At 42.4% G+C, this 24,340-nt stretch overlaps 1 protein-coding gene across 18 annotated transcripts in view; it reads right to left on the reverse strand.

Moving 5' to 3' along the window:
• Positions 1-24,340, reverse strand: part of ATXN1 (ataxin 1) — a 291,336-nt gene that overhangs the window by 108,488 nt on the left and 158,508 nt on the right. For 16 of the 18 annotated variants that reach the window (XM_075921210.2, XM_075921216.2, XM_014579569.4 and 13 more), the window contains one exon: positions 8,203-8,326. The exons of 1 other annotated variant lie outside the window; for it this stretch is intronic. The gene's annotated coding sequence lies outside the window, so the exon portion shown is untranslated. Of the gene's footprint in view, positions 1-8,202; positions 8,327-12,976; positions 15,485-24,340 lie in introns of those variants that run through there. One more of the 18 variants, XM_089776374.1, reaches the window with a different exon arrangement.

Here is a 24,340-nt window from a genome sequence, read left to right on the forward strand (position 1 = left end):
ACAGGCTGCAAACAAATCTTAATAGATATGAATGAACATGTTATTCTCAATGGAATAGTATTTCTACCAGCAGGACTCATTGGTCCACAATCCCTTGTAACCAGCACACCAGTGACATCAACCTCTCCTTTTGGATGCATGCCCAGCACAGAAAAGTGGAAAAATTCTCTTAGGAAAGTGCTTAACTTCTATTCCTTTCTTGCACCAGCCTTTAGAGTTGCACTGGCATGTTGCTAGGTACTACTAGCGTCATTGCGAGTACAGGGAAATCTATCCCCAAGAGAGCAGCACAAATGCAGCAGTACTACAATCAGTTGTCTCCTTAGCATACACATGAGACACATGACAAGGATTCATCACTGTGATGACAAGAGAAGATGTGGAATGAAGATAAAATGTGTGCCTGAACAGCAGTAGCACCCAGGCTTTGTCCAGCTGTGCACCATATGTAATTCACAGAAACGCGAGCATGTTAATGTACTGGATTGGTGTACAGAGGCTTAATCAGCTCATAGTGCTCCATCTTGAGCTGAGTAGAGGGCCTCTTGCATCAAGGCACATTGCATACTAGGCGCTGTAGCCTCCACAGATCACATCATCATACAAAAAATTGAATGCAAGCACAAGCTATGTTGTCATATTTCATCAGCCACCTTTCACTCACAGACCACACTGCAATCCCCTACACACTATAACGATTAATAAACTAACCTACTTTACTTACTTTGCTTGCTAGAGCCAATGTATTATCACTGCCCTCTTGAAAGACACATCGTGAAACAAGACTGACAGCCAAAAGCTAAAGCGCTTGCCAAAAATATCTGGATGCTCAGGCAAAAGCTGTTCTCACTACAAACACAGGAGTCCTAAACTTACAGCCATTTGCTTGGAGAACAAGGAAAAAAGGCATCAGAAAGCGAGAAACTAGAGCTTGCCATAGTAAAAGAAAAGGAACAGTCTTTGTGCTCGGCTTTCTTTATTCTGCAGGATAAGTTTTACAATGCTGACAACCAGTAGCAACATGTACTGCCCCCAGGCTCCATACCTGCCTCTCAAAGACTTGGATTTTAGCCCTAGAGAAATTACAGCTTCTCCGGTCTTTGGAAGCTATAGAATATAGGCCAAGAAAGAATCAAGGGAAAAGTAATGGATGATCCAACTTAAAATTATTTTAACACAGAAATAATTGCAAACTGCAAGTCATGAATACAAGGAGGAAAGTCTCATGATATGAGAGGACAAAATCACACCCCTGAATTATGAGATTCAACCAACTAGTGCTGCTGCAACAAGAAAAGCCTTTCACTGAAGTAGTAAGCACTGGCAGCATGAGGGGAAAGTGGCAGAGAGGCAGATGAGCAATTGAGAAACTGAAGAAGGAAGCACAGCAGCATGGTATGAAAAAAGCAGCAAGGAGAAGGAAAGCTAGGAAATTGGCACTGTGGGCAGCAGGACTCCCTTTCTCCGGAGAAGCAGCAGATGTGTTTAGGGAGACTATGCAGGCATGAATGCTACTGGTATCTGGGTTCTGCTGACTCAAACGAGTGCTTGGGCTTTATGACATCATCAGAATCTCTTGATGGAATCACCACCTCATAATTCACAACAGCCATTTAGTTGTCTATCTGTACAGTAGCTCTGTATTGCTGAAGCTTCTACTTTAAACCAATAATTACCAGCTAAAGATCTGCCAAAACCAAGGGCTGGTACTGGTTGAGGATTTCTTTATTCCAGAAGAGAGCCCAACAGTTTCAACTTCCTCTCCCAATCGTCAGTTTTGAACTGTCCATTGAAAGCAGGTGTTGTTAAACAAAAGCCAGGAAATAGGGCTTTCTGAATGAATATTTATTTGGTGAGAAATACGCCGGATTTTTGGCAGAGAAATGGCAGAAACCTGAAGCTCAATGTATAGCATGCTTATAGAGTGCAATAGCTATTTAAAGGGAGGCTGCAGCTGTCTGTAGCTCTTAATCAAGAATAAAGCCTGGGAATAAATTACTGCTGCTTCAGAAACATTTTTTCAAATGATAGCAGTTCCTGCTCTTTACTCTATCCCTATAAATACAAAATGGCACCTACAGGGCACTAGCTTGCAAGAACGAAAACACGCAGTTCTCTGTCTTTCTTGGTATCCCAGTAAATTCCCTCTAAACTAAAGCCCTGAAGCGGTTAGTATACAGATGCAAACGAAGTTGAGAAACAAGCACATTCAAATCGTTAAAACGGTGTGTTAAAACTTTCTACTGACTTCCCTTGTCAGAGTTCACAACTGTGCATCTTTACCAAAAGTGCAGCAAGCCAGTCCCTAGGGTCAAGCGGCACTCAAAGGACCACTGGGCAAGGCCCATCAGCATATTCCTTTCACGATTTACTTATGTTTCAGGTTTAACCCTCCTCATCAGGGGGCTGCTGCCTCTGCTCAAGCAGGAGGCTGAGGTGAGGCTTCAGGGAAAGGGTGTGCCTGGACTACAGTGATCTATGCCAGCTAAGTCAGAAAGAAGCACTGACATCATCTCCAGAAGGAGCTGCTCATGGACAGCCCGTGCCACAGGCTAAGGTGTCAGAAAAAAACAAAACCAAACCAGTCTACAGTGAAGAATAAGGGGGAAGCATGGATAAGGCAGAACCAGGGTAAAGAAAAGAGAGGCGAAGGGTAAGGAGTCGGGAAGGGGCAGTGTAATACTGAAAATGAAGTAGAATTAGGGCTAAACTTTAGGGGGCAAGTCCTAAGATCTTTACTTAGTCTGACCCAGTCCTCACTCAGGCAAATTCCCACTGACGTCAAGCATTAAAAGGCTTGTCACAGCAAAGGAGCAGGGATGTTTACCAGCCTGCCACCTGTAGTTTGCTCCAAATAAAAACTAAACACAGGGTATGTCTACTCGGCAATAAAACATCCCGAACCGGCCCACATCTACTGACTCAAGCCCACAGGTTACAAAGCTGTTTAATTACAGAGTAGAGGTTCAGACTCAGGCTGGACTCTGGGACCCACCTGACATTGAATCTGAATGTATGCCATCATGTGCCAACAGTGTCCTTCTGCTATGTATACTGGACAGACTTCTCAGACACTTCGCCAAAGAATTAATGCCCACAAATCAGACATCAGACAGACATCTTCACAAGGAAAAACCTGTCAGTTTGCATTTCAACCTACCTGGACATAGTCTGAACGACCTTACTACATGCATCTTACTTCAAAGAGACTTTAACACCAGCTTACAGAGGGAAACTTCAGAACTTTCTTTCATGCTTAAATTTGACACTTTACGAATGGGCCTTAACAAAGATGCTAATTACCTTACACATTATAAAGACAGCTTCCCCACTTATCACCCCTGATTAGCAATTAATTGACTTATAAACAGCTATTCCCTCCCCCTCTTTTCCTCATCCTACCTTCTGTTCTAAATCTGATGTGTCAGTTTAATAATGTGTTTCACTTTTTTCATTGTATTCCTTTGGTATACATGGTCATGCCGATTCTCTTTCAGAATATGATCTGAGGAAGTGGGTCTGGCTCATGAAAGCTCATCACCTATTAAACTATCTTGTTAGTTTTTAAAGTGCTGCATAGTTTTTCCATTTGTTTTACACTTAAATAAAACAGACCCATAGCTTAAGCCATCTGACACAGGGCAGCTGTGAGTGTTTCCCGGTAGCGTAGACAGAACCATACAGACCAAATGAGGATGTATAACTTACTGACACACAGACGACTAAGACATTTATTTTGCAGTCTACAAACCATCCCAGGTGTTTTAGCTCAGGTGCAAATATATAGACACACATCTTTTTTTGAGGCAGGTAAGGAGATTTGTTTGCTGCTCCTAAGGGTGGGGGTATTTTCAGGGTTTAAGCAAAATACATTTTTTCAGTCCATTTGACTACTACCAGGAAAATATTAATTCAGAATTTTATACTGATTGCAAAGAAAAACTTCAAAGTATGAAAAGCTCTCTCCTGCTCACACCCCACTTCCAACAACATTCTGTGGCCTGTAGTCCTCGGGCAGTAACTGGACCAAAGCACACAAAAAAAGATCTTAAGGACATTGACGTCATGTGCTACAAATATGAAATGCTGGGAATTTCCAAATATCTGCTCAGATTTTCTTCAGAAATCAGAGAAGCTGAAGTTTGGCATGTTTTACTCAAATCCACCAGATGTGGGATTGCATATTAATTTTTATTATTAAAACACACTCAATTTTGAGGAAGTCCAAGCACTCCAAATCAAATTAAAGCTACTTGCCCATTCTGGAAGAAAAGACTGGCACATGTTCTGAACAAGGTTTTTAAATAATACTGGAATTCTCAAAGTTTACTCTCACACAAGAATGAGAGTTATTCTTGGACCCATGAGAACAATGCACAAGACATAAGGCTAGGTAAAAACATTCAAATTATTTTTTACACACACTGCACCCTCGCAACCCAGAAAACAATCAGCTCACATTGGAACACTGTTAAGATTAGATCATTTTACACAGTTCCCTTCAACATGTCCTCATGGAGCCCTTTTTAAAAATAGGTTTGTTACCCTCCAGTCACCTGGTACAGAGGCTATAATGATATAAGCCATTGGCTACAAGCCATTGGGTTCGTATCGCAACTAAGAGTTCTGCAATTTCATATCTGAGTTCCTTCAGAATTCTTGGGTAACTTATTATTGTTTAATTTATCAATCTGTTCCAAAACCTCCTCTAATGACACCTCAATCTGCGACAGTTCTTCAGGTCTGTCACAAATAAAAAGGCTTATTATATGTAGAGATTTCCTTCATAACCTCCGCAGTTAAAATGGATGCAAAGAATTCACTTAGTTTCTCCACAATGAACGTGTCTTCTTTGCATGGTCTTTTAACATCTTGATTCTCCAGTGGCCCCATTGACTGTTTGGCAAGCTTCCCCCTGGTTGTGATTACTTAATTGTTTTGCTGTTAGAATTTGAAGAGCAACTAACTAAATATACAAAAACTTTCTTGGCCTGCCTACCTTTCTAAAACTTCTACCCTTGACTTGCCACAGTTTATGCATCCTTCAATTTTTCTCTCAGTAATTTGATTTCCAACTTTTAAAGGATGCCTTTTACTCTGCTGTATAGCCGTAGTGACATTGTTTGTTCCTCTTACTATTTATTTTTTTTTGGTTAATTTGTGGGTATAAACTTAGGTTGAGACGATATAGCGATCATGCAATTTGCAGGCATTTTACCCTTGTGACTGCTACTTTAAATTTCCATTTAACCAGTTTCCTCACTTTTCTGTAATTCAGTGTTTCCCAAACTATGGGCTGCGGCCCAATATCAGGCCGCAGGAAAAAAGTATCAGGCCTCAGTGTGTTTGCCGGGGTGTTCCGGGCTCCCGGAGTGCGTGTGTGGCGCCAGGTCCCCCAAGCCCTTGGCCGGCCTGGGCGGAGTCTGCAACTGGATCTTCCGGTTCCCGGCAGATGCACAGCTAGGGGAGGTTGGGGGGGGGGGGAGTAGGAGGACGGGAGAGCTGGCCATCAGAAGCAGCACTAGATGGGAGAATCGGGGCGGGCCAGGGAGATTGGGTGAGGGGCAGCCGGCAGAAGCAGAGCTGGGCAGGGGGCTGGCCGGGGGAGATTGGGAGGAGGAGTAGGGGAGAAGCGGCTGCTGGAAGCAGGGCTTGCCTGGGGCATTGGGACTGTGCATGAGTGACTGGGGGGCTGGCGGAAGCAGGGCTGCCGGGGGGGGGGGGGCGCGAGGTCAGGGGTAGGGAGCTGGCCGGGGAAGATGGGGGGGAGAAGCAGCCGCTGGAAGCAGGGCTGGACGCGGGCAGCGGGAATGGCCACGGGAGATTGGGAGGAGAAGCCAGGGAGAACAGGCTGTCTGGGAGGGAATTGGGGGAAGTGGGGCTGGCTGGAGGCGCAGCGGGGGGAAGAAATCGGCCAGCAGGGAGTGGGACTGACCCAGCCATATGCGGATCTCGGGGCGCTGCCCCCCTGGCAAAGCACGAGGGAGTCTGGCCCGGGGATTCTATTGTGCCCACTGCCCCCACTCCCACCCCCTCGAGTAGTTGCGAACTGTCTGGCTGGTAGAGACACTCATGCAGTCTGAGCACATTTACCAGCCAGGCAGTTTGAAACTACAAACTGATACATCTAGTAATAATAAAACTTACCTAATGAGAAAATACCAGACATGTTATATATCTGGTATTTTCTCAGTTTGTTTTTCATGTGTTTATATTTTTGGGCTGCAAAAAACAGTATGGAAAAAAAAGGGTTCCAACTAAAGTAAAAAGTTTGGGAAACCCTGGTCTAACCAACTTTCTGTCTGTCATACAGTCCATTTATCCAATCCATATTCCTTAACATGCTGGCAAGAATATTGTGGGTGACCATATCAAAAGCTTTGCTAAAGCTGGCACTGGGGGCTTTGGGGGGACAAGAAACAACTTATTTGTATATTCATCATTTGATTAATGAATATGCAAAAGAATGTTACCGGTCCTCCAAAAGTTCATGAATGGATTTTCTGGTCCCAGTGTCAAAAAGTTTGGGAATCCCTGCTGTAATTCCTTCTTTTGAAATTAAATGCTATTGGGGTGGGTTTCTTTGTTATTCCCCTCTTACGAAGATGTTAAATTTAATTACATTATGGTTGCTATTACCAGTTGGTTCAGCTATACACACCTTTTGGACCAGAACTTGTGCTCCACTAAAATCAATAATTGCCTCTCTCTTTGTGGATTCCAGGATGAGCTGCTCAAAGTAGTAGCCATTTTTAGTATCTAGAAATTTTATCTCTGCATCCCTTCATGTTCTCAATGAATATTAGTATATCTGAAATCACTTGTTACTACAGGGTTTTTGCCTTTCTGATTTCTCTACTCTTTCTGTCAAAATTTAACAATCATGGTTGCTGTTGTGGTCAGGTGGTCAGCAATATATTCCTACTGCCACACTCCTATTGTCCAACATGGAATTTCTACCTTAAAGAGTCTATTGTACAGTTTGATTCATCTAGATTTTTACTTTATTTGACTGTATGCTTTCTTTCACATATAGTGCCACTCTCCATCAGCATAACCTATTCTGTCATTTCTATATATTTTGTACCGTAATATTAATGTGTCCTATTGATTTTCCTCATTCCACTAAATAGCCACTATGCCTATTATATCAGTATTCTCATTTAATTCCATTTCTGGCATGTATATGCAAGTGCTTGTACATGATATCTATATTCTGTAGCTTGCCCTCATGTGTTGTATTTAAACGGGAATCTTACCTTTGACTGTTCCTCACTAGTTTCTACTAGTACTTTACCAACTTCTTTCCTATACTACTCAGTAGGAGATACAGTTCCTTCTTGAATAAATTCATCCCTAAGGGACGTCTCTTTCTGAACCATGTGTTCTTCCACGCTCATCAACTTTCTCCCCACCATTAGTTTAAAATTTGTTCTAGAACCTTATTTCTTCATGCCTGTAATTTTGTTCTGCTTTGGCAGAGGTGGAGCCCATCCTTCCTGTACTGGCTCCTCATTTCCCAAAAGATTCATCCCTAGCCACTGTCTCATCTACACATTGAGACTCCGCAGTTCTTCTCTGCAGGGCTTTAACTGCCTGGCTATTCCTCCCCCTAGAAGAGAACATGTAAATGTGACTTAAGATTCATGTGGATGGATATCTGCAATGAGGGAAGAAAAGAATTTACACGGGAGTCTATTTTTAAAATCACATTAAATATACTATTATGTCCTGCTCAAAATATTTTATTATTCAGCATAAGTTCAGAAAGGCACCCCACATTTGCCTTCCTCTAATGCTATAATGGCCAAATGATTTACATGAAGTGTGCATGGGTGTGTAACTCCTGAACTGAGATCTCAGAAAATGAACGTTAGCCCTGAGCATTTTTTTCTTTTTAATCTCCCAACTAATAAACAGGGTTTATACATTCAGCTATCTAACTGACAGCAGGGTCACTAACTGCAGCAATCTGAGGAAAAAGTAACCCAACACCACTCTTCAGGTGTGGTCTCTCTGCCTCATAAGAAGTGCAATGTCTGGCCTAGTAACGCCAAATTTCCTTTGATGTCAAAGGAGTGACAGATGCTCAGCAACTTACAATATGTGCTTGACACCTCAGAGAATGTGGGTCCCAACCAAACAGCAAAATACTGAAAATGGACATAGGTACAAATGAGTGTACTGCAGCTAATAACTCACAGCATTCACTATGTTCTTCTACAGGGAGTCCTGGATTATCCTTTACCAGAAAGATTTTTCAGAAGCCGCCCAATTGCTTGCAGGTTCCCAGTGCCTTCTGTTTTTCAAATAACGTAAGAAATACCTTTAAAAAACAACAACAAATAAAACTGGTCAGGAATAGAGAAAAAAGAATCCAGACAGTGTAGCTTAACAAATGAACAGCCGGTTTCTATAGCTCCCTGGATCAAATGCAATTCAGTAAGTCGCTGATATAGAGAATCCACTACACAATGTGCACCAAATACTGATCCAGAATGCAGAGAGCCCCTTTTGTTACCAACAATTAAAGCACAGAACAGTTATTCCATAAACTGATGCTGAAACCAATTTATAATTAAAACAACTCTAGGATAATTTGGTACCACAACAAGAAGAAAAGAAACCTATGCTGGTTTGTTATTTAGTACAAATGCACATATTAAGCCCTAACTGGATCCACACTGGTGGATTTTTATGGTACCATTGAATCCCATCACTGGGAACTCTGTGGAGCAGTCAGGGTCCATCCCCAACAATGCTTCTGCAGGATCAGGGCCATTACTTAAAATTTGTGACATTACTACATCATACTATTCTGTTTTCTGCAGCAAACACACAGCACTTGTATGTTGTGCTGGGAAATTTTCAACTTGGATGTCATCCAGACCCATCCACAAAGAATAACGGTCAGAAGCCTTGTCTACACAGAGAGATAAGGTAGAATTTATTAAGATCAGTGTTTTAGCACCCAATTTTGTCAAGTCAAAGGTGCTTGTTTCCACTGCGCGCATGAATTCGATGCAGTTCAAAGAAGAGTGGCTACCACTGACTTTGAGAGTGATGCACAGTGGGAAGCAATTCCACAGTTCCTTCTTCTCTTTGCATTCTAGATTATGCTCCCAGTGCATGCTGGGACCAAAACTGTACAGTGGATGGTTCTTGGTACATGTTATCAGCAGCCCATAATGCACTCGTTTCTCCCCTCCTCCCCCACTCCCAGTCAGTTTGTGCCCTTGTTCCCTTGGTTATCTGCGCAGATGCCATAGCATTGTAAACATGGAACCCATTATGGATCCTATTGAGCATCAAAGCATTATGACAATCATATTAACCATTGTGAGCCTTAAGCCAGAATGAGGAAAAATCTTGGGAGGCCATGAACATACTCTTTTGTGAAGCACTTGATTTGAGTGACTGGCAAATGCCACTGGCATTCGATGCTCCTTGCAAGTTCTGGTGCCACGAGACAAGCACAGACTGTTGGGTCTGCATAGTGATGCAGGTATGGGATGGCCAGCAGTGGCTTCAAAACTTTTGCATGCATAAGGCCACTTTCATAGAAATATGCAAATAGTTTTACCCCGCCCTGAAGCGCAAGAATACCAGAATGAGACCCACTGTGACAATGGAGAAGCACATGGCAATTGCCCCATGGAAACTTGCAACACCAAACAGCTACTGGTCACTTAGGAATCATTTTGGAGTGGGAAAATCTACAATGGGGACTGCTGTGATCCAGGTCGCCATGGCGATCAATACCATTCTGCTATGGAAGACAGCGACTCTGGAAAACACGGAGGACTTTGCTGCAGTGGGATTCCCTAATTGTGGTGGGGCGACAGAACGTACACCCCCATGTTGACACCTGACCACCTTGCCAAAGAGTACATAAACTGCAAGGGATATTTCTGGATGGTGCTCCAGGCGCTGGCGGATCACAAGGCCCGTTTCACCGACATCAACAAAGGATGGTTGGGAAAGGTGTATGACTCATACATCTTTTAAGAACTCCTGCCTCTTTAGCAAGCTGCAAGCTGAAACTTTCTTCCCGAAGCAGAAAATTACCGTTGGAGGTGCTGAAATGCCAATAGTGATCCTTGCAAGCCCAGCCTACCCCTTGCTCACGTGGCTCATGAAGCCATACACGGGGAGTCTGGACCACAGTAAGGAGCAGTTCAATTACAGGCTAAGCAAGTGCAGAACGCGGCAGAATGTGCTTTTTGGCATTTAAAGAGAAAGCTCTGCAGTCTACGGACTAGGTTAGACCTCAGTGAAAACAATATTCCCAGGGTAATGGCAGCCTGCTGTGTGCTCCATAATATTTGTGAGAGTCAGGAGGAAGTTATTTGGCAGGGTGGTGTACTGAGGCACAGCACTTAGCCAGTAATTATGAGCAGCCAGACAGCAGTGTAATAAGGAGAAAGAGCACTTGCGAGAAGCACTGTAAATCAGAGAGGCTTTGAAAGATAGTTTTATGAATGGCCAGATTTGAGAGTCATGCATGTTACTCTTAACAAGGTACTCCTGCATTCACTATGTTTGTCTGTAAACCCCTGCTACTTTTAATGCAAGCAATAAAGAGACTGTTGTTCAGAAATCATGTGTTTTTATTTAGCAAACACAGCAGGGATAGGAAAGGAGTTCAGGATGGGAGCTTCGGGGAGGGGGTAATCACAGGTGTGGTAGACCACCTTTTACTTCAGGATGCATCCCTGGGGGTGAGTGTGAGGCTGCACTTGACTCCCTTTCTTCTTCCCCCTCCCCCCCAAAGCCCCTGGGAGAGGAAGCTATGGAACTCAGCAGGAAGGGAATGTAGTTCTACAAGGACTGGAGGAGGTGCCTGTTCAGGTAGCTGTCCTGGAAGGCCGCCATGTGGTTCATCACATCTCCTATGGCCTTCAAGACTCTCGCCTGGTTCTTCACTTCCAGCTCCCTGTACATTCCTGTTCTCATGCTCAGCTCTCATCTCCAGCAGCAGTGTAACCCTCCACTCACTTAAGCTCTCCCTGTTCAAGTGGACAGATTGCATTTGCTCCTTGAACATCTCTTCCCTAGTCTGTTTTTTCCTGCAGATTTGTGCCCGCAGGACAGCTGGTAGTTCTGGGGAAGTGCACAGCATGCTTGCTGCTGTTCCCGCTTTAACGAAAAGTGAAGGTCAGATTTTACAGGAGATGCATTGTAGAGTGTAAAACCTAATCTGTTAGCGTAAAAGGAAACTTGTCTACAGAAAATAGGGATGTGTTACATATAATGCCACAGTTATGCTTTTAAGCAGCCACTGTGCAGCAGGTAAACCAGAGTTCTGAGGGGGGCAGCTGGACTCGGTTTGGTGGCCGGCACAGAAAGGGACAGGCTAGGGCTCAAGTCTGCAGGGGGATAGGTGGCCCAGATGTGGCAGCAGGGCAGGGTAGGAGCTCAACCCATGCTTTATTGGGGGATGGGCAAACAGAGGTTTACTGCAGAGAGATCAGCTAATAGCTTCCCCTGCTTCATCCAGTTTGCCATGAGAGGTATCAGTCTTCTCCAAATCACACAGAGCGACAGCGAGCTGATGCTGACTGATTGTGGACAGAAATCTGGACCTTATGTCGCAGTGCTCTGTGCTGCAGTAACACCAGACTACTTATTGCTGGCTTGGTGTGAAGAGGCATCCTACCGTGGAGGACAGAATAAGGCTGGCCTCCCCCAAAACCTGGTGAGAGGGATCAAAGAGTTCCTCTATGAGAGTTTTATTGAGATGTATAGGGAGGATTCCTGTATATTAACAAGCTGTTCCAGGGACACCCCCCACCACCACCACGCTGCTGCCCAAGCCTGCCAGAGGAGTGTCTTGGGAAGAATCCATGAGCTAGCTAGGGAAGCTGGTCGGGTCCCACACTAGGAGCACATGCGGCTGCTCTTAGAAGCAACAATTTTGCGGCGATGATCCAGCCATCCATTTGCCGTCTTTGCCTACTAGTACAACTGCCCCAGCTCCTTTATTTTCATGTCACACTGCTAGGCATCCCTGGCATATCCTTTCTCCTCCATGCCTTTTGCGATCTCAGAACATGTTATCTGCAGTCCTTTCGTCAGTTTGTAGTTCTGCAAGAACAGATTCCCTTCCCGAACAACAGCGAGGTCCAGGATCTCCTGCATGTTCCATGCTGGTGCTCATCTGCAACCATGGGAACTCATGGCCAGGTGTGCTGCCTGCTTTGAGGTCTGCTCTCTCTGCTGGCCATACAGGAAATGAAAAGCAATTTTTGCCGAGGCTTTTCCTGTTTATCTGGAGAGCAGTAGAGTAGAAAGTGGACTATGAAATGTTGAATTGAGTGTTATTCCTTGTGAAAAGCTGGAGTACTGAAATTGACTTTAACAGCCTGTAAAGTCAATGAAACGGGGTTGGTGGTGTGGACTCGTTTAGAAATTTGACCTAACGTGGTTAAGTTAGACTTCAATTCCCAGTGTAGACCAGGCCTTACGCACACAGTAATAGCGGCATAGTGCAGAAGCTCTTAGGGAGGATTAAAACCACCCACACCCACACAAAAAACAGTACTTCTGTCTTAGAGTTTAGCACACCTGCATTTTTGGATTTTTTTTCTTGTTATATGTGACCTGAGCCAGGAACATCTCTTCTTAGGCCAATTCTGACTAACTTTTCTGACCTACTATACCCTTGAGATGCATACTTGAGGTTAAGGAACTTGCATAAATAGGTTTGGGGAATATGAGAAACATGCCATTTTAAGTGCCAAACTAGAGTTTCACCTGCAGGTCATGCCAAATCCTTTTTCCAAGTGTAAAACTAGAGACACAGAATACAAGTGGAAGATTGTATAACAGGCACATGTGTATTTGCTAGTAGTTTTTGGTGGGCTAAAAGCCATTCTGCACTGCCCAAGAAGAACAGACAGGGCTCAGACTTTTTATCAGGATCCAGCAAAACCACTAGTCTGCAGTGCCAAAGGGAAAACTGAAAATATCTTACTGATCAGCAGGGGTTACTTGAACACTCCTTCCATCAGTTAACAATATAGATGCCCATTTACTTCTGATCATGGATCTACCTTCCTCCTCTTAGTTTCATTTTCTGCCACAAAATCGTTCGTGTTTCCTTGAAAAAGGTATATTTAATAGTTAATATTTCATGAACCTAGACACTGTGCTAATTGGCACACTATAACTACTGTAGATAGGCAGACAGATGGACAATCAGATTATACTACTTCTCACTGATATTCAACGCAGAACACTGACCTACAAACTGCAAAAAAGCTACCAAGGAATATTTAGCATGTCTACAAAAAATTAAACAGTTCCCATTGATTTTAACAAGAATTTAAAATTTCTTCTCTCACTGAGTCCCAAACACCACAGAAGGGATGAGCTCTGGCCCCAGGCCTAGATCCAACCAGCTTCAAATTTCAAGGATGTTTGAAATCCAGATGCAAATCCACATTCAAATGATGTAAAGTTCTCTTCCACAATAAGCCAAACCTAGGCCCCACATTTAATATGTCCCAGGTATGAAAAGAGATTTCAGTACAGAAATTCATCAAACACTGATCATAGAATCATAGAATGCTAGAACTGGAAGGGACCTCGAGAGGTCATCGAGTCCAGTACCCTGCCCTCATGGCAGGACCTAATACTGTCTAGACCATCCCTGATAGACATTTATCTAACCTACTCTTAAATATCTCCACAGATGGGGATTCCACAACCTCCCTGGGCAATTTATTCCAGTGTTTGACCACCCTGACAGTTATATAAAGAGCATTTCTGGCTCTGCACCTCTTGTTACCAATATGGAACCTGATTCCTATTTTATGCATTAACAGAAGTTTCTCCTGCTATTGTTCGTCTGCCCTTTAAATACAATTTCAGGTTACGTCATTTTCTCGCAGTGCACCCTCACCAGCAAGCTACACATCAGATCTGAAGCCCACTGTAGTCACTGGAAGTCTTTCCCTTTACCTCAGTGGGCCGTAGGCTGTTTAATTTAACCAGTCACCTGCTGGTCACAGATAAAAACGGACTTATGCATGCTAACTTTGCAGCAATACTGCAGTGTGGGGTATGTAGTACAAACTCCCACTTACTGTTTGCCTAAACTAAACAAAGTGCACTCGCCTCTGAGTGTTTCCAGTCTTTCTTACTAATTTGCATCATGTAATTTTCCTTTCCTAATTAAAAAATCAGCATAGGTTAATACAAGTTTTTTAGAGAGGATAATACTGTTCCTGTCCAAGTTGTTCCATTGCTCACTATTATCCCCTCAGCTAATCCTTCAGCCCATATAAAACTCTAATTCATTTCCTCTTTTGTTCTCCTTCTGCATGATATAATCTTGGACAGGTTCACTCTTGTCCCACCAAGAATAGGAAAGATGAGGCTGAGTGTTCCTGGAACATATGTTACACATTGGGTAGTTGAAGTATCATTTACCATGTCAGGAAACACCTTGTCAACGGTTTTCAACACATATACGTGATTTTACTCAGGTAAAATTCATAAAAGATTAGAAAGGGGGAAAATAAGAATGAGCCATCTTTTACGTTTAAGATAAAAAAATGTATCTTTATAGAAGCTGTGCCCAAATTTTGCCCAACTCATGATGCCCTGACAATATTTCAGGTGTGCAAAGGCCTGATTCTTATTTACACTATGTCCTCTTTATAATAGAGCTGGCTGTGTAAAGATACCTTAAAATTACATTTACACTCAATTTGATGCTACAGCGGTGCAAAGTGACCTTAACTAGCATATATTATAGGCAGACTGCAGTCTTCTTCCTTTTTGAGCTTCCAATTCTTCCTCGAAGTTGAGGCTTCATGGAGCCTGCTTCTTCTCTGTTTGGCACCTTGTGTAAATGAGCATGAAGTGGGTGTACAACATTTGATTTGGTTGAATTTTGCATGCTCTTTGCACAGGTGAAGATTAAACAAGGAGTAAGGCAGTGGAGAATCTAGCCCTCAGCACTTTGAACACTCTGATGACCCTAAAACAGAAATATAGGTAAACTATAGAACTGAGACGATAAAGATCCATCTTGATCTACCTTGATCTGCAATCCCCCCCGGTCACATTTCTGTATTAGGAGTAAGAGCAACCACAGGCCACCTTTAATGCCATGGGAGCCTGCTAGGCCATGCTGTCCCACATATCTTTTTATTGACCTGAACACACTCATGAGAGAAAACCAATGCCATCGAAAGTGAAAACACTTCCATGAATAGTCAGATCTCTAGAAAGGGATAACGTGCCCAACATGGATGTTAAATTTTGATTAATCGGCTAATTGAGTAGTAGATGGAATTTCCTATTTGATTAGTCAATAAGTGGGATGTTCACTATCCCACTGTGCCTCTTCATTTGAAATGTACAAGAACCACCCATGGCTCTTGCACTTTTGAAAGGAAGAGGTGCAGCAGGGAACCCGCATGAGCAGGGATTCCTTCAGTCTCCGCTCACACCATTTCCCTTGCTGTGCCTCTGCTGCCCCCCGCCTCCCACCCCTCCCAGAAACGGTGCTGCGGGGAACCGGCTTTTAAGCCAGCTCCTGCCAGAACTGGCTCTTTTTCCCCCCGGTGCCTCTGATACAGAGGCAGCAAGGGGGGGAAAGCGATTTGTCGAGTAGTGACGCGACTACCTGATATGCCTTGCTCCCTAGTGCCCAAAGAGTATTGTGACTCATGCACTCTATACTGAAGATAAACAGCACCTCTTTAAATGACTGACATGACTGGTCTGGTCCACCTCATCAACCTTTGAAGCCAAAGTCCCAAGATCCTAAACAAATCTGGTTCTTCCACATGATCTATCGGGCTGTAATAGTCTCTCTATTATCTTTCCCTGGAAATACCACAAATGAACCCCAAATATCCCTGGTTTCTGCATAGAATTAACCTATGCAAGCATTATATTTTCGGGAGGAGAGAGCTAATTCTTACGCCTTCTGCCAGAAAGCTACTTTCTGGACATCTGAGACAGTTTTTAGACCCAAAGGGTATCTGAGAGCTTTCAGTCTCATTGCTGTCTTCATCTGTAGCAGCATTCTGTATCTTTATCTTCCATCCCGTCTCTGCTGCTCCTCCTTGGCTTCCCACCTCCATTCCCACATCATCCATCATCCACCACCCAACTCTGAATGTGTAACCTTTATGGAGCATGCTTCCTGACACCTCTCTCTTTTCCCAATGTCAACAGCTACCCTGGGGGCACAATTAAAGTTCTCTGCCAGGGGTACCCAGCCATCCGGCACCATTCAAGAGCCCCAGCAAGTAACACAAGATGGGTTGGGCAGCAGTAGCAGAGCATTGCCACTGCTCTAAGTATCAAAGTCAGCAGGAGAAAGAGAAGGTCGCTCATAAACAACTGCACATGCTATATTTTACAAGTGAAGAATCTCATCACAAACAGCCTGGTGCAGAGGTTTCAGGAATTATCACTCAGCTGTGTAATTTAGCTATTGTTCCTACATGCCCCTGGTGGCCCCGGAGAGTTACCGTCCCAATGCCGACATACTGTGTCTTTAAAAAAAAAACAGACATGCACATTCTAATGCTTCATTTTGCCAAGGGAAGGTGTCTCGGTTACTACCATATTGAAAGCAGGGCTCTTGGGTCAAGCAATGATTATATAGGTTTGGCTGGGGCCACTGTTCAGAGGGGAGGGACGGATAGTGTAGAGGAACTAGAATACTAAGACAAAGCAAAGGCCTGCCACATTTTGAACCTTTTATCACCTTGTTCATATGTCCTCTACTGATTAATATTGGACTGTCTTGTTCATCTAGGTTATAAACTCCTTTAGGGAAAGAGACCAAGGTGCAATACAGTGGAGACATACTCTGTACAAATGCTCTGTATTTGTACAGTGCCTAGTGTAATAGGGCCCTAGTTCTAGGCACTATTATAATACGAGTAATAGCTAGTCGTCTTCTTCTTCATTATTAGACCTATTGGCATGGAGGTTGCAGTGCTCACAGTAATAATGAATCTGAAAAAGAAATTGATGAAGTCTCCAAATTGGCCAGATTTGATTGGTGCTCTAACGTAGTGCACGGGGTCACAACGCCATGAAGGTTTGATGGATCGGTTCCTCCATAGATGGAGACAGAGGCATGGGCAGGCCGAAATTGACTGGCATCATGACCTAGTGCACAGGGTTGCAATGCCCAGAGCAGGGAGCCAGGCTCAACCCTGCAGGACCAGAGCCACCACTGTGGAATAAGTGCAAGTTGGGTGTACACCAACCCTTTCCTATGCATAGTCCATGACTTTTCTGTGTCTCTGGTTCCCCCGCATCTCTGCCACAAACTTGACTAAAACTCTGCATTACAAAATCATAGCCCTACCTGTGACAAACATACAAAAGGTGGGAGAACAGGGATATGTTAAGTGTTTTTATACACACACATTTTATATAGACATGTAAGTTGCATACACACTTTTTATAAACACCGAATATTAGCCTTTTGACGTATTAGTAGGCCACATTCACGTAGATGTTATAGCACAAGTGGCTCAGGAGGAGGATTCAGTATGCAAAGTTTCTTCATTCTTGCACAAAAGTATTCCATAAAAATTACTTTATTCCTTGCACGTTTTTAAACAGACATCCCAAAAGGTCTACAGTGCAGAATGAATTGGAAAGGCAATGCAAATGGTCTGTAGAATTAAGGCTCATGGCTAATAATGCAGAACAGATAGTGGCCATAAAAATAACGCTGGGAGCCTCTGCAACATGAGAAAGGTTTTTTTTTTCTTTTGTGAAATCCATTATGCAAAAATGTGGGTGCAACCTGCAGCAGAGACAATGAGCCTACTGCATATATTAACAGCTACAGAAGACTTGTAATTTGTTTATGGATGCTAGGGAGTTCAAAAGGTAGATCTTTATTAAACATCCAGACATTTTTTCATAGACTACGAACTTAGAACTCCAGAAACGTGTGATTCTTAATAAGCAGATGAGGTCACAAGAACCCAAAGGCTGACATTCCCACAATAATCCCAGTATCATCAATCTAGATGATATCCATTCACTTTCCTCTTTTAGCAAATCAACCAACAAAAAATTAAAAAATAAGTAATGCAACCTTGCACTTTTATCTCGTTACTACTTCCACTGTTGCTACAACTGTGGTAATTCTGATGCAACTAGAATGAGTGTGTTGTAAAACAAAGGCACTATTGAATACTTTTTTTTCAGAATTAATAAGACTGTTCTGCTTAGACCAGAGATTTCAATGGTTACAGCACTGAACGCTAAACAGGAACACCAACTGACTTTTAATCCAGAGATTACCTGTTGAAACATTAACGGCAAACACCTTTTGATGTGGGTTGCTTAATGTGGTGCAAAAGCCAGAAGTGTAATTATACTTCTATGAATCTAGTGCTTAAAACTAAAGCTTGACTACTGGTGTGCCTGTGTTAAAACTCTACAGCTGACTCTGCAATTTACCGGTGTGGTTGCAAGCAGTAAACATGCAACAGGGGATCTCAACCACTTCATTCATTGTGAGCTCTGATCAAGCAAAGGGCTAAAACAATTGCTACACTTGAGACAAATTCCTGTGTAAGCGATATCAGAGTGCAAACATGTTCGCCACTGAGTGAGTCATGATAGCACATCCTGAATTCACAAACAGATCTATATACATTATTTCTGACGATACTAAATTTCTTTACTACAAAATCTTTTGCAAAAGTTATGATCTGCTGTTCAACCTATAACAATTATACTGATTATGGAAGAAGTACTTGTTTTCTCCTGTTGTCTCATTATTTATCATTTGTGGTGTATCCAGTTTTAATTATTACTGAAGCACAATATAAACCTTTAGTGTCCAAAACTGGCACACAATACGTGACTAGGCTTGGGAAGACAGTCAAGGAGTCAGTCAAATAACTCAACTGATCAGTCATCTTATGGCTTATTATTTGACCATGGTCAAATGTTCCAGCAAGGATGCCCTGACATAAATAGGGGTCTACTTTCTGACTGCATCACAGAGCCAAGTCTTCCATCTTTTAGCACTTTGTTACATTGTGATTTGCATTTTTCTTATTTACTTAACTCTGCATTTAAGTAACTTCTTGGTTTTTTGGGTTTTTTTTTTTTGTAATTAGGCATATGTATCTAATTAAGACTTTTTTGTTCATGTTCTAATAAACCAATATTATAAAATACTGGAACTTTTCCCAATTATTTGACAATATTTGACCCGTCTATTTTTGGACCAACTATTTTGGGACCAATCAAAAACCCAACCCATCCTAAAATGAGCAACACAAAAAAAGTATTCCTAGAGAAAATGTAAAATGCTGTGAGATTACTTCTCTTACTCTAATTCATTCTAGAACACTAGCTTCATGCTTCTTTATTTCTGATGTAAATAATATTTTACAATAAAAGAGGGAATGCCACATTTGTGTGGGACACACACAACTTTGGAACAGAAATGAGAAACGGCCAAGAGGTATTTTAAATTATGTAGTAGTAGTAGTAGTGCACTAATGCCTAGCAGCCCTACTCAGATCATTGTGCTAAGAGACAGGCTGTGGCCCAAAGAGTTTAAAATTAAGTAGAGCTTATATTGTCAGTGTGACACTATAACTATTTAAAAATCAACAGCCAATTCAAAAAATCATCCCTAGTCAAGTAGGCTATATAAGAACATATCTGAGTGTGTTACAGAACAGAAACTGACTTAAGTATGTGCTTAAGTGCTTCCCTGAATCAGGGCTGATAAGAATTAGCAGAAGCAGCTGCTTTCCCAAATAAGGTTTTTGCTCTTTCCTTCTTTCAGTTTTAGGGATTTATTCTTATTTTACAAGGGAGAGCATTCATACCCGTACAAATTCCCACACATCAAGAAGCCAGAATTGTGCTTTCCTTAATTGTTTTGTCGAATAAGCACTCAAAAGTTCATTTCTGTTACCTTTCTCAGGCAAAATAAAAGGCTTCTTACAAAAATTCTATTGCTAAAACAATGAAATTCTCCTGGGAATGACTTCGTTATGGAAATGAAGTGACAGCTTCTTTTATCTAGCCAGGCAGAAAGTCTGCATTTATAAAAGGCATTCTGTGCACTAAGTACAGTGAGTGGGAGGATATGAAAATGCTATTTTTAATGCAGATTTTAGTAGTCCTCCCATACAGGGCCTCTGCAAGAGCAACAACAATAATAATAATAATTAATAGTGCCAAAAAAAGAACATCAAGTTAAAGCTGCTGGCAGCTCTAAAAAAGACTGAATGGTTAATACTTAACAAGATTTAGAGATGAACACAAGACTCACTTAAATAAGCTAGGGTTTGCCACTGATTTCAAAAGGGGCTAGGATTTGTCACTCATATTATAAAATAAGAGTTTCAATAAACACATTGTAAATTACTACTATAAATACTAATGTTAATACTGTCCATTTTATTACACAGATTTTTATTTTCATAAATACTACTTACATTCTACTGAGGCTCAGAGTGTTACTTGACAGTTCCCAAATTTGAGAAGCAATAACCCCCAAAAGAAAACCCAGGGTTAAATCAGTGGTTCTCAAACTTTTTGTACTAGTAACCTTTCACACAGTAGGTCTCTGAGTGCAACCCTGCCTCCCTCCCTCCCACCCGTTATGAATTTAAAATATCCTTTTTATTTAATATTATTTTAAATCTGGAGCAGGGGTGAAGATGGAGCTGGGCTGGTGGAGCTCTGACAGCTGTACATGGCTGTCTGGTCATAACCTCCTTATTATATCTTACAGTTTGAGAACCTCCAGCTTAAATCATGCCCTCAAATGCACTGGAATGTGTGCACAGAATGTAAAATTTGACCTGATCCAAAGCTCACTAAAGTTACTGGAAAAACTTTTCTCGGCTTCAGTGAGCTTTGGATCAATCTCTCAGAGGCCACCATAAATACTCTCCAAAAGCACTCGTGGTAAATGCACAAATACAAAGCACTCCCTTTCTCTGTATGGAAATGGAGAGCCAAATTCAGCTCTTATTTAGCATGATTACAATGCCCAATGACTTCAACATATGGTTGCCAGCCCTTCAGGATTGCCCTGGAGTCTCCAGGAATTAAAGACTGTCATGTGATGAAACTTCCAGGAATACAGCCAACCAAAATTGGCAACCATACTTCAACAGGAGTTGCATGGAATTTGTTGAGGGCTGAAGTTGCCCCTTGTTATCTTAAGCTTCTTTTTTCAGCTTTTTTCTATTGTCTACATCAGAAATCAAGAACAAAAACTTAGCATTTAGCACTTAGTATCAATGAATAAGGATTAACAGGCAATAAAGGCATAAAATGTGCAAGTATAGCATGGGTGGATCCTGAGTGTGATCGCATTTGGAATAACCTCACCATTAGAAATCCCCCTATTTCATGCTAAATTAGACTAACTGGGAAAGACTTTCCTTCGTCAATGTTCAGCCATCCTAACACAGAAACACTTCAGTCTAACACTGACTCACACTGCATATTCAGGAAGGGGAAAAAACCCACACACTTACTCTGCATTTTTCCACCTTGCCTTCCTTTCAACAGCCTAGGGTACCAAGCCTGATTTAAATCATTCCCCTTGAGGTCTGAATCTGCTGTGCTGGCAACATGCAACCCTAATGTGCATTAGCAATAACATGAAATCTACAGGCAACTTTCCCCAACAATTTACAATCTGACCCCATTGAAAAATCATTCACTTAAATATTTAACTATGTTCCCTTTAGGAAGGCTGTACTTTTTATTAATGTTCAGTATCCAAAGAAACATACCCTTTTGTCTCTTTTTAAAACAGTGCAGCATTCATGATTTAAGTTTAATTTAATTTGACTGGATTTGCCTTTTTATATAATGAAATTTAAGCATATAAAATACATACTCTAAACTTGATATTTTGACTGGCTGCCTGTGCTTGTGTGAGAAATTTGCAATGGTAAAAGTTAAAAAGCATACAAGACTGCAGTAACTTAGCTCCTGTTTTTGCTCATTAACCTACTCTGCCAAACAGGCTTGCTGCTTGGTCACTTTCTAGTTTGTAGGCAGCAAAAATTCCTGTGGGCACATCACCCAGGTTTAACCCTCAGTAAAATTCAACAGCAATAATATGTAGCTCTCAAGTAGTGGTTTACATATTACATGCTGTAAAAACAGATTCTTAGAACCCCGTGAGGCAAATTAAATATTATTAATTATGTCCATTATCCCTAGGGGGATACACTGGAGAGAGGATAATTGACTTGCCCAAAGTCATACAGTCAGAGGTGGGATTAGAAATGAGTTCAAATATTTCACAGTCTTGGGGGTTTCTCCACTAGAGCACGCTGCCCTTCCTAAGCCTTATGATTTATTCACATCTTATAATATAATGAGCTAGATTACTGTTTTTGCTCCAGGCCCCATACTGCTCATGGGGCTGGGAGGTATGTGGCACAGCTCTGGTGTAAAGACCCAGTGTCAGAGGCATAAGTCAGTGCAGATCCCAGGCAAGGTGAAAGCAGATGAGTATATTGGCCCACTAGACCAGGGAGCAATAATTAGCTCCCTGATATTCTCCCTTGCCCCATTCATTTGCGCCTAGCAGAGATAAGGGGAGAATCTGGCCCAGTATCCTTAGAAAAAATGGTAACTGACCTTCTGTAACTGTTTTTCTCATGTCCGTTCCAAAGTTGGTGTGTGGTCTCCTGAGCATCACCAGAAAGTTGTTCCCTCAATGGTATCCATCAAGGTCGGCTCCAGTGTCCCCCGGGGTCTTTCAGTATAAAGGGGCGGTCATCCCACTGACCCCTCAATGCCTTCCTGTCAGCTAACTCCAACAGAGGGGCAGGCGGGGAGGGAGGGGGGATTTGGGCAAGTTGGAATGGACACAAGCTTCACATCTCAAAGCAGGTGATACCCAAGCAGTCGTGCGGATGGAGGGCTTGGAGTTCATTGGCATGTTGCCTGTAATACCGCTGTCATGATCATGAGGGTTAGCCAGCATCCTGGGGACTAAGGGGTTAACTATGTCCCTTACCTAAACCAGGTGGCAGGCAGCCAATAGAAATGTAGGTAGGAATTTCAAACTGGAACAAAGGAATTTGGGGGTTTTTCCCTTTTTTCCCTGGGTAGTCTCTCTCCAGCTATTGAAGAGGACAGGATGTCTCCCTCTAAGAAAATACGTTTCACAGTCTGTAAGTAGGATAAAGTTTAGATAAATCCGTTAGGTTTTACTGTTTTATGGTTTGGAAAATGGGATCTGTGCATTTAAAAATGGGGTTTGCTGTCCTTTGTAACTAAGTTCCTGGCTCATGGTAAATTTCTCCTCCATGAGTATATTATTTTGTTACTGTTCCATCTAGTCATGATGCTTGCAACAGGAATATTGTGATGATAATAAAAGTTCTTTCTCTTTTCTTTTTATTAACCTGATATTGGTTAATTTTTGTGTCCTGGTTTGTACTTTAGGAGTAAGATTTCCCAAGTAGTCTCTCCCTGGTTGCTTTATTAATATTTGGGTGGTAGCAGCGGCTTTTTATTCCCAAAATGTACGTTGTTAAGATTTTGGGGGGGAAGTTTATACCAAAGCCTGGTAGATAAGGTTTTGGGGTACTTTTGCTGGCCCCCACTTCTGCATTTATCACGCCAGAGTGGGGAAGGAGCCATGAGAACCGCTTTGGCTGAAACCCACGTGGTCTCTAATCTTCTGAATGACGGTGTAATAAGATGTGAAAACATGGACTGACAAACCACGCTGACGCTATGCAGATGTCTTGGATAGAGAAACTTGATCTTTGGGCCCTTGTAATGTGTGCAATCAGGACCCCCACAGCATTTGCTGACACTGGAAGTGATCCAGGAGGAAATTCTCTAGTGTTAGACCAAGACTGGAAGGCTTTTCACACTGTTTGCAATGGCTACAAATAGTTAAGTAGGTTTTTTAGAAGATTTAGTCCTTTCTGTGTAGAAGGCTAACACTCATCTAATATCAAACAAGTGGACTCTCTGTTCGTCCCTGTTGGCCCCTGGTATTGAACAGAAAACAGGTAGGAAGACATCCTGGTTACTCTGGAATAGTGAGACCATCTCTGGAAGGAAGGCTGAATATGACCATAATTGAACCCTGTCCTTGACAATGACCATGTATGGTGGTTCTGAAATAAGGGCTTGGATATCCACCTTAGATATAAGGGCTAGGTAGGTCACCCTTCAGGATAGGCAGAGAAGATAGTACATTGCCAGAAGTTCAAATGCAGGTCTGTTAGCCTTTGTGACACCAAGTTGAAATCCCAGGGAGTGAGTGGTAGCAGTACATGAGGGTCTAACCCAGAGGTCGGCAATAATTTTATAAGGGAGT

Source organism: Pelodiscus sinensis, chromosome 2 (genome assembly GCF_052426305.1).
Source record: "Pelodiscus sinensis isolate ZL-2025 chromosome 2, ASM5242630v1, whole genome shotgun sequence".
Lineage (NCBI taxonomy): Eukaryota > Metazoa > Chordata > Testudines > Trionychidae > Pelodiscus > Pelodiscus sinensis.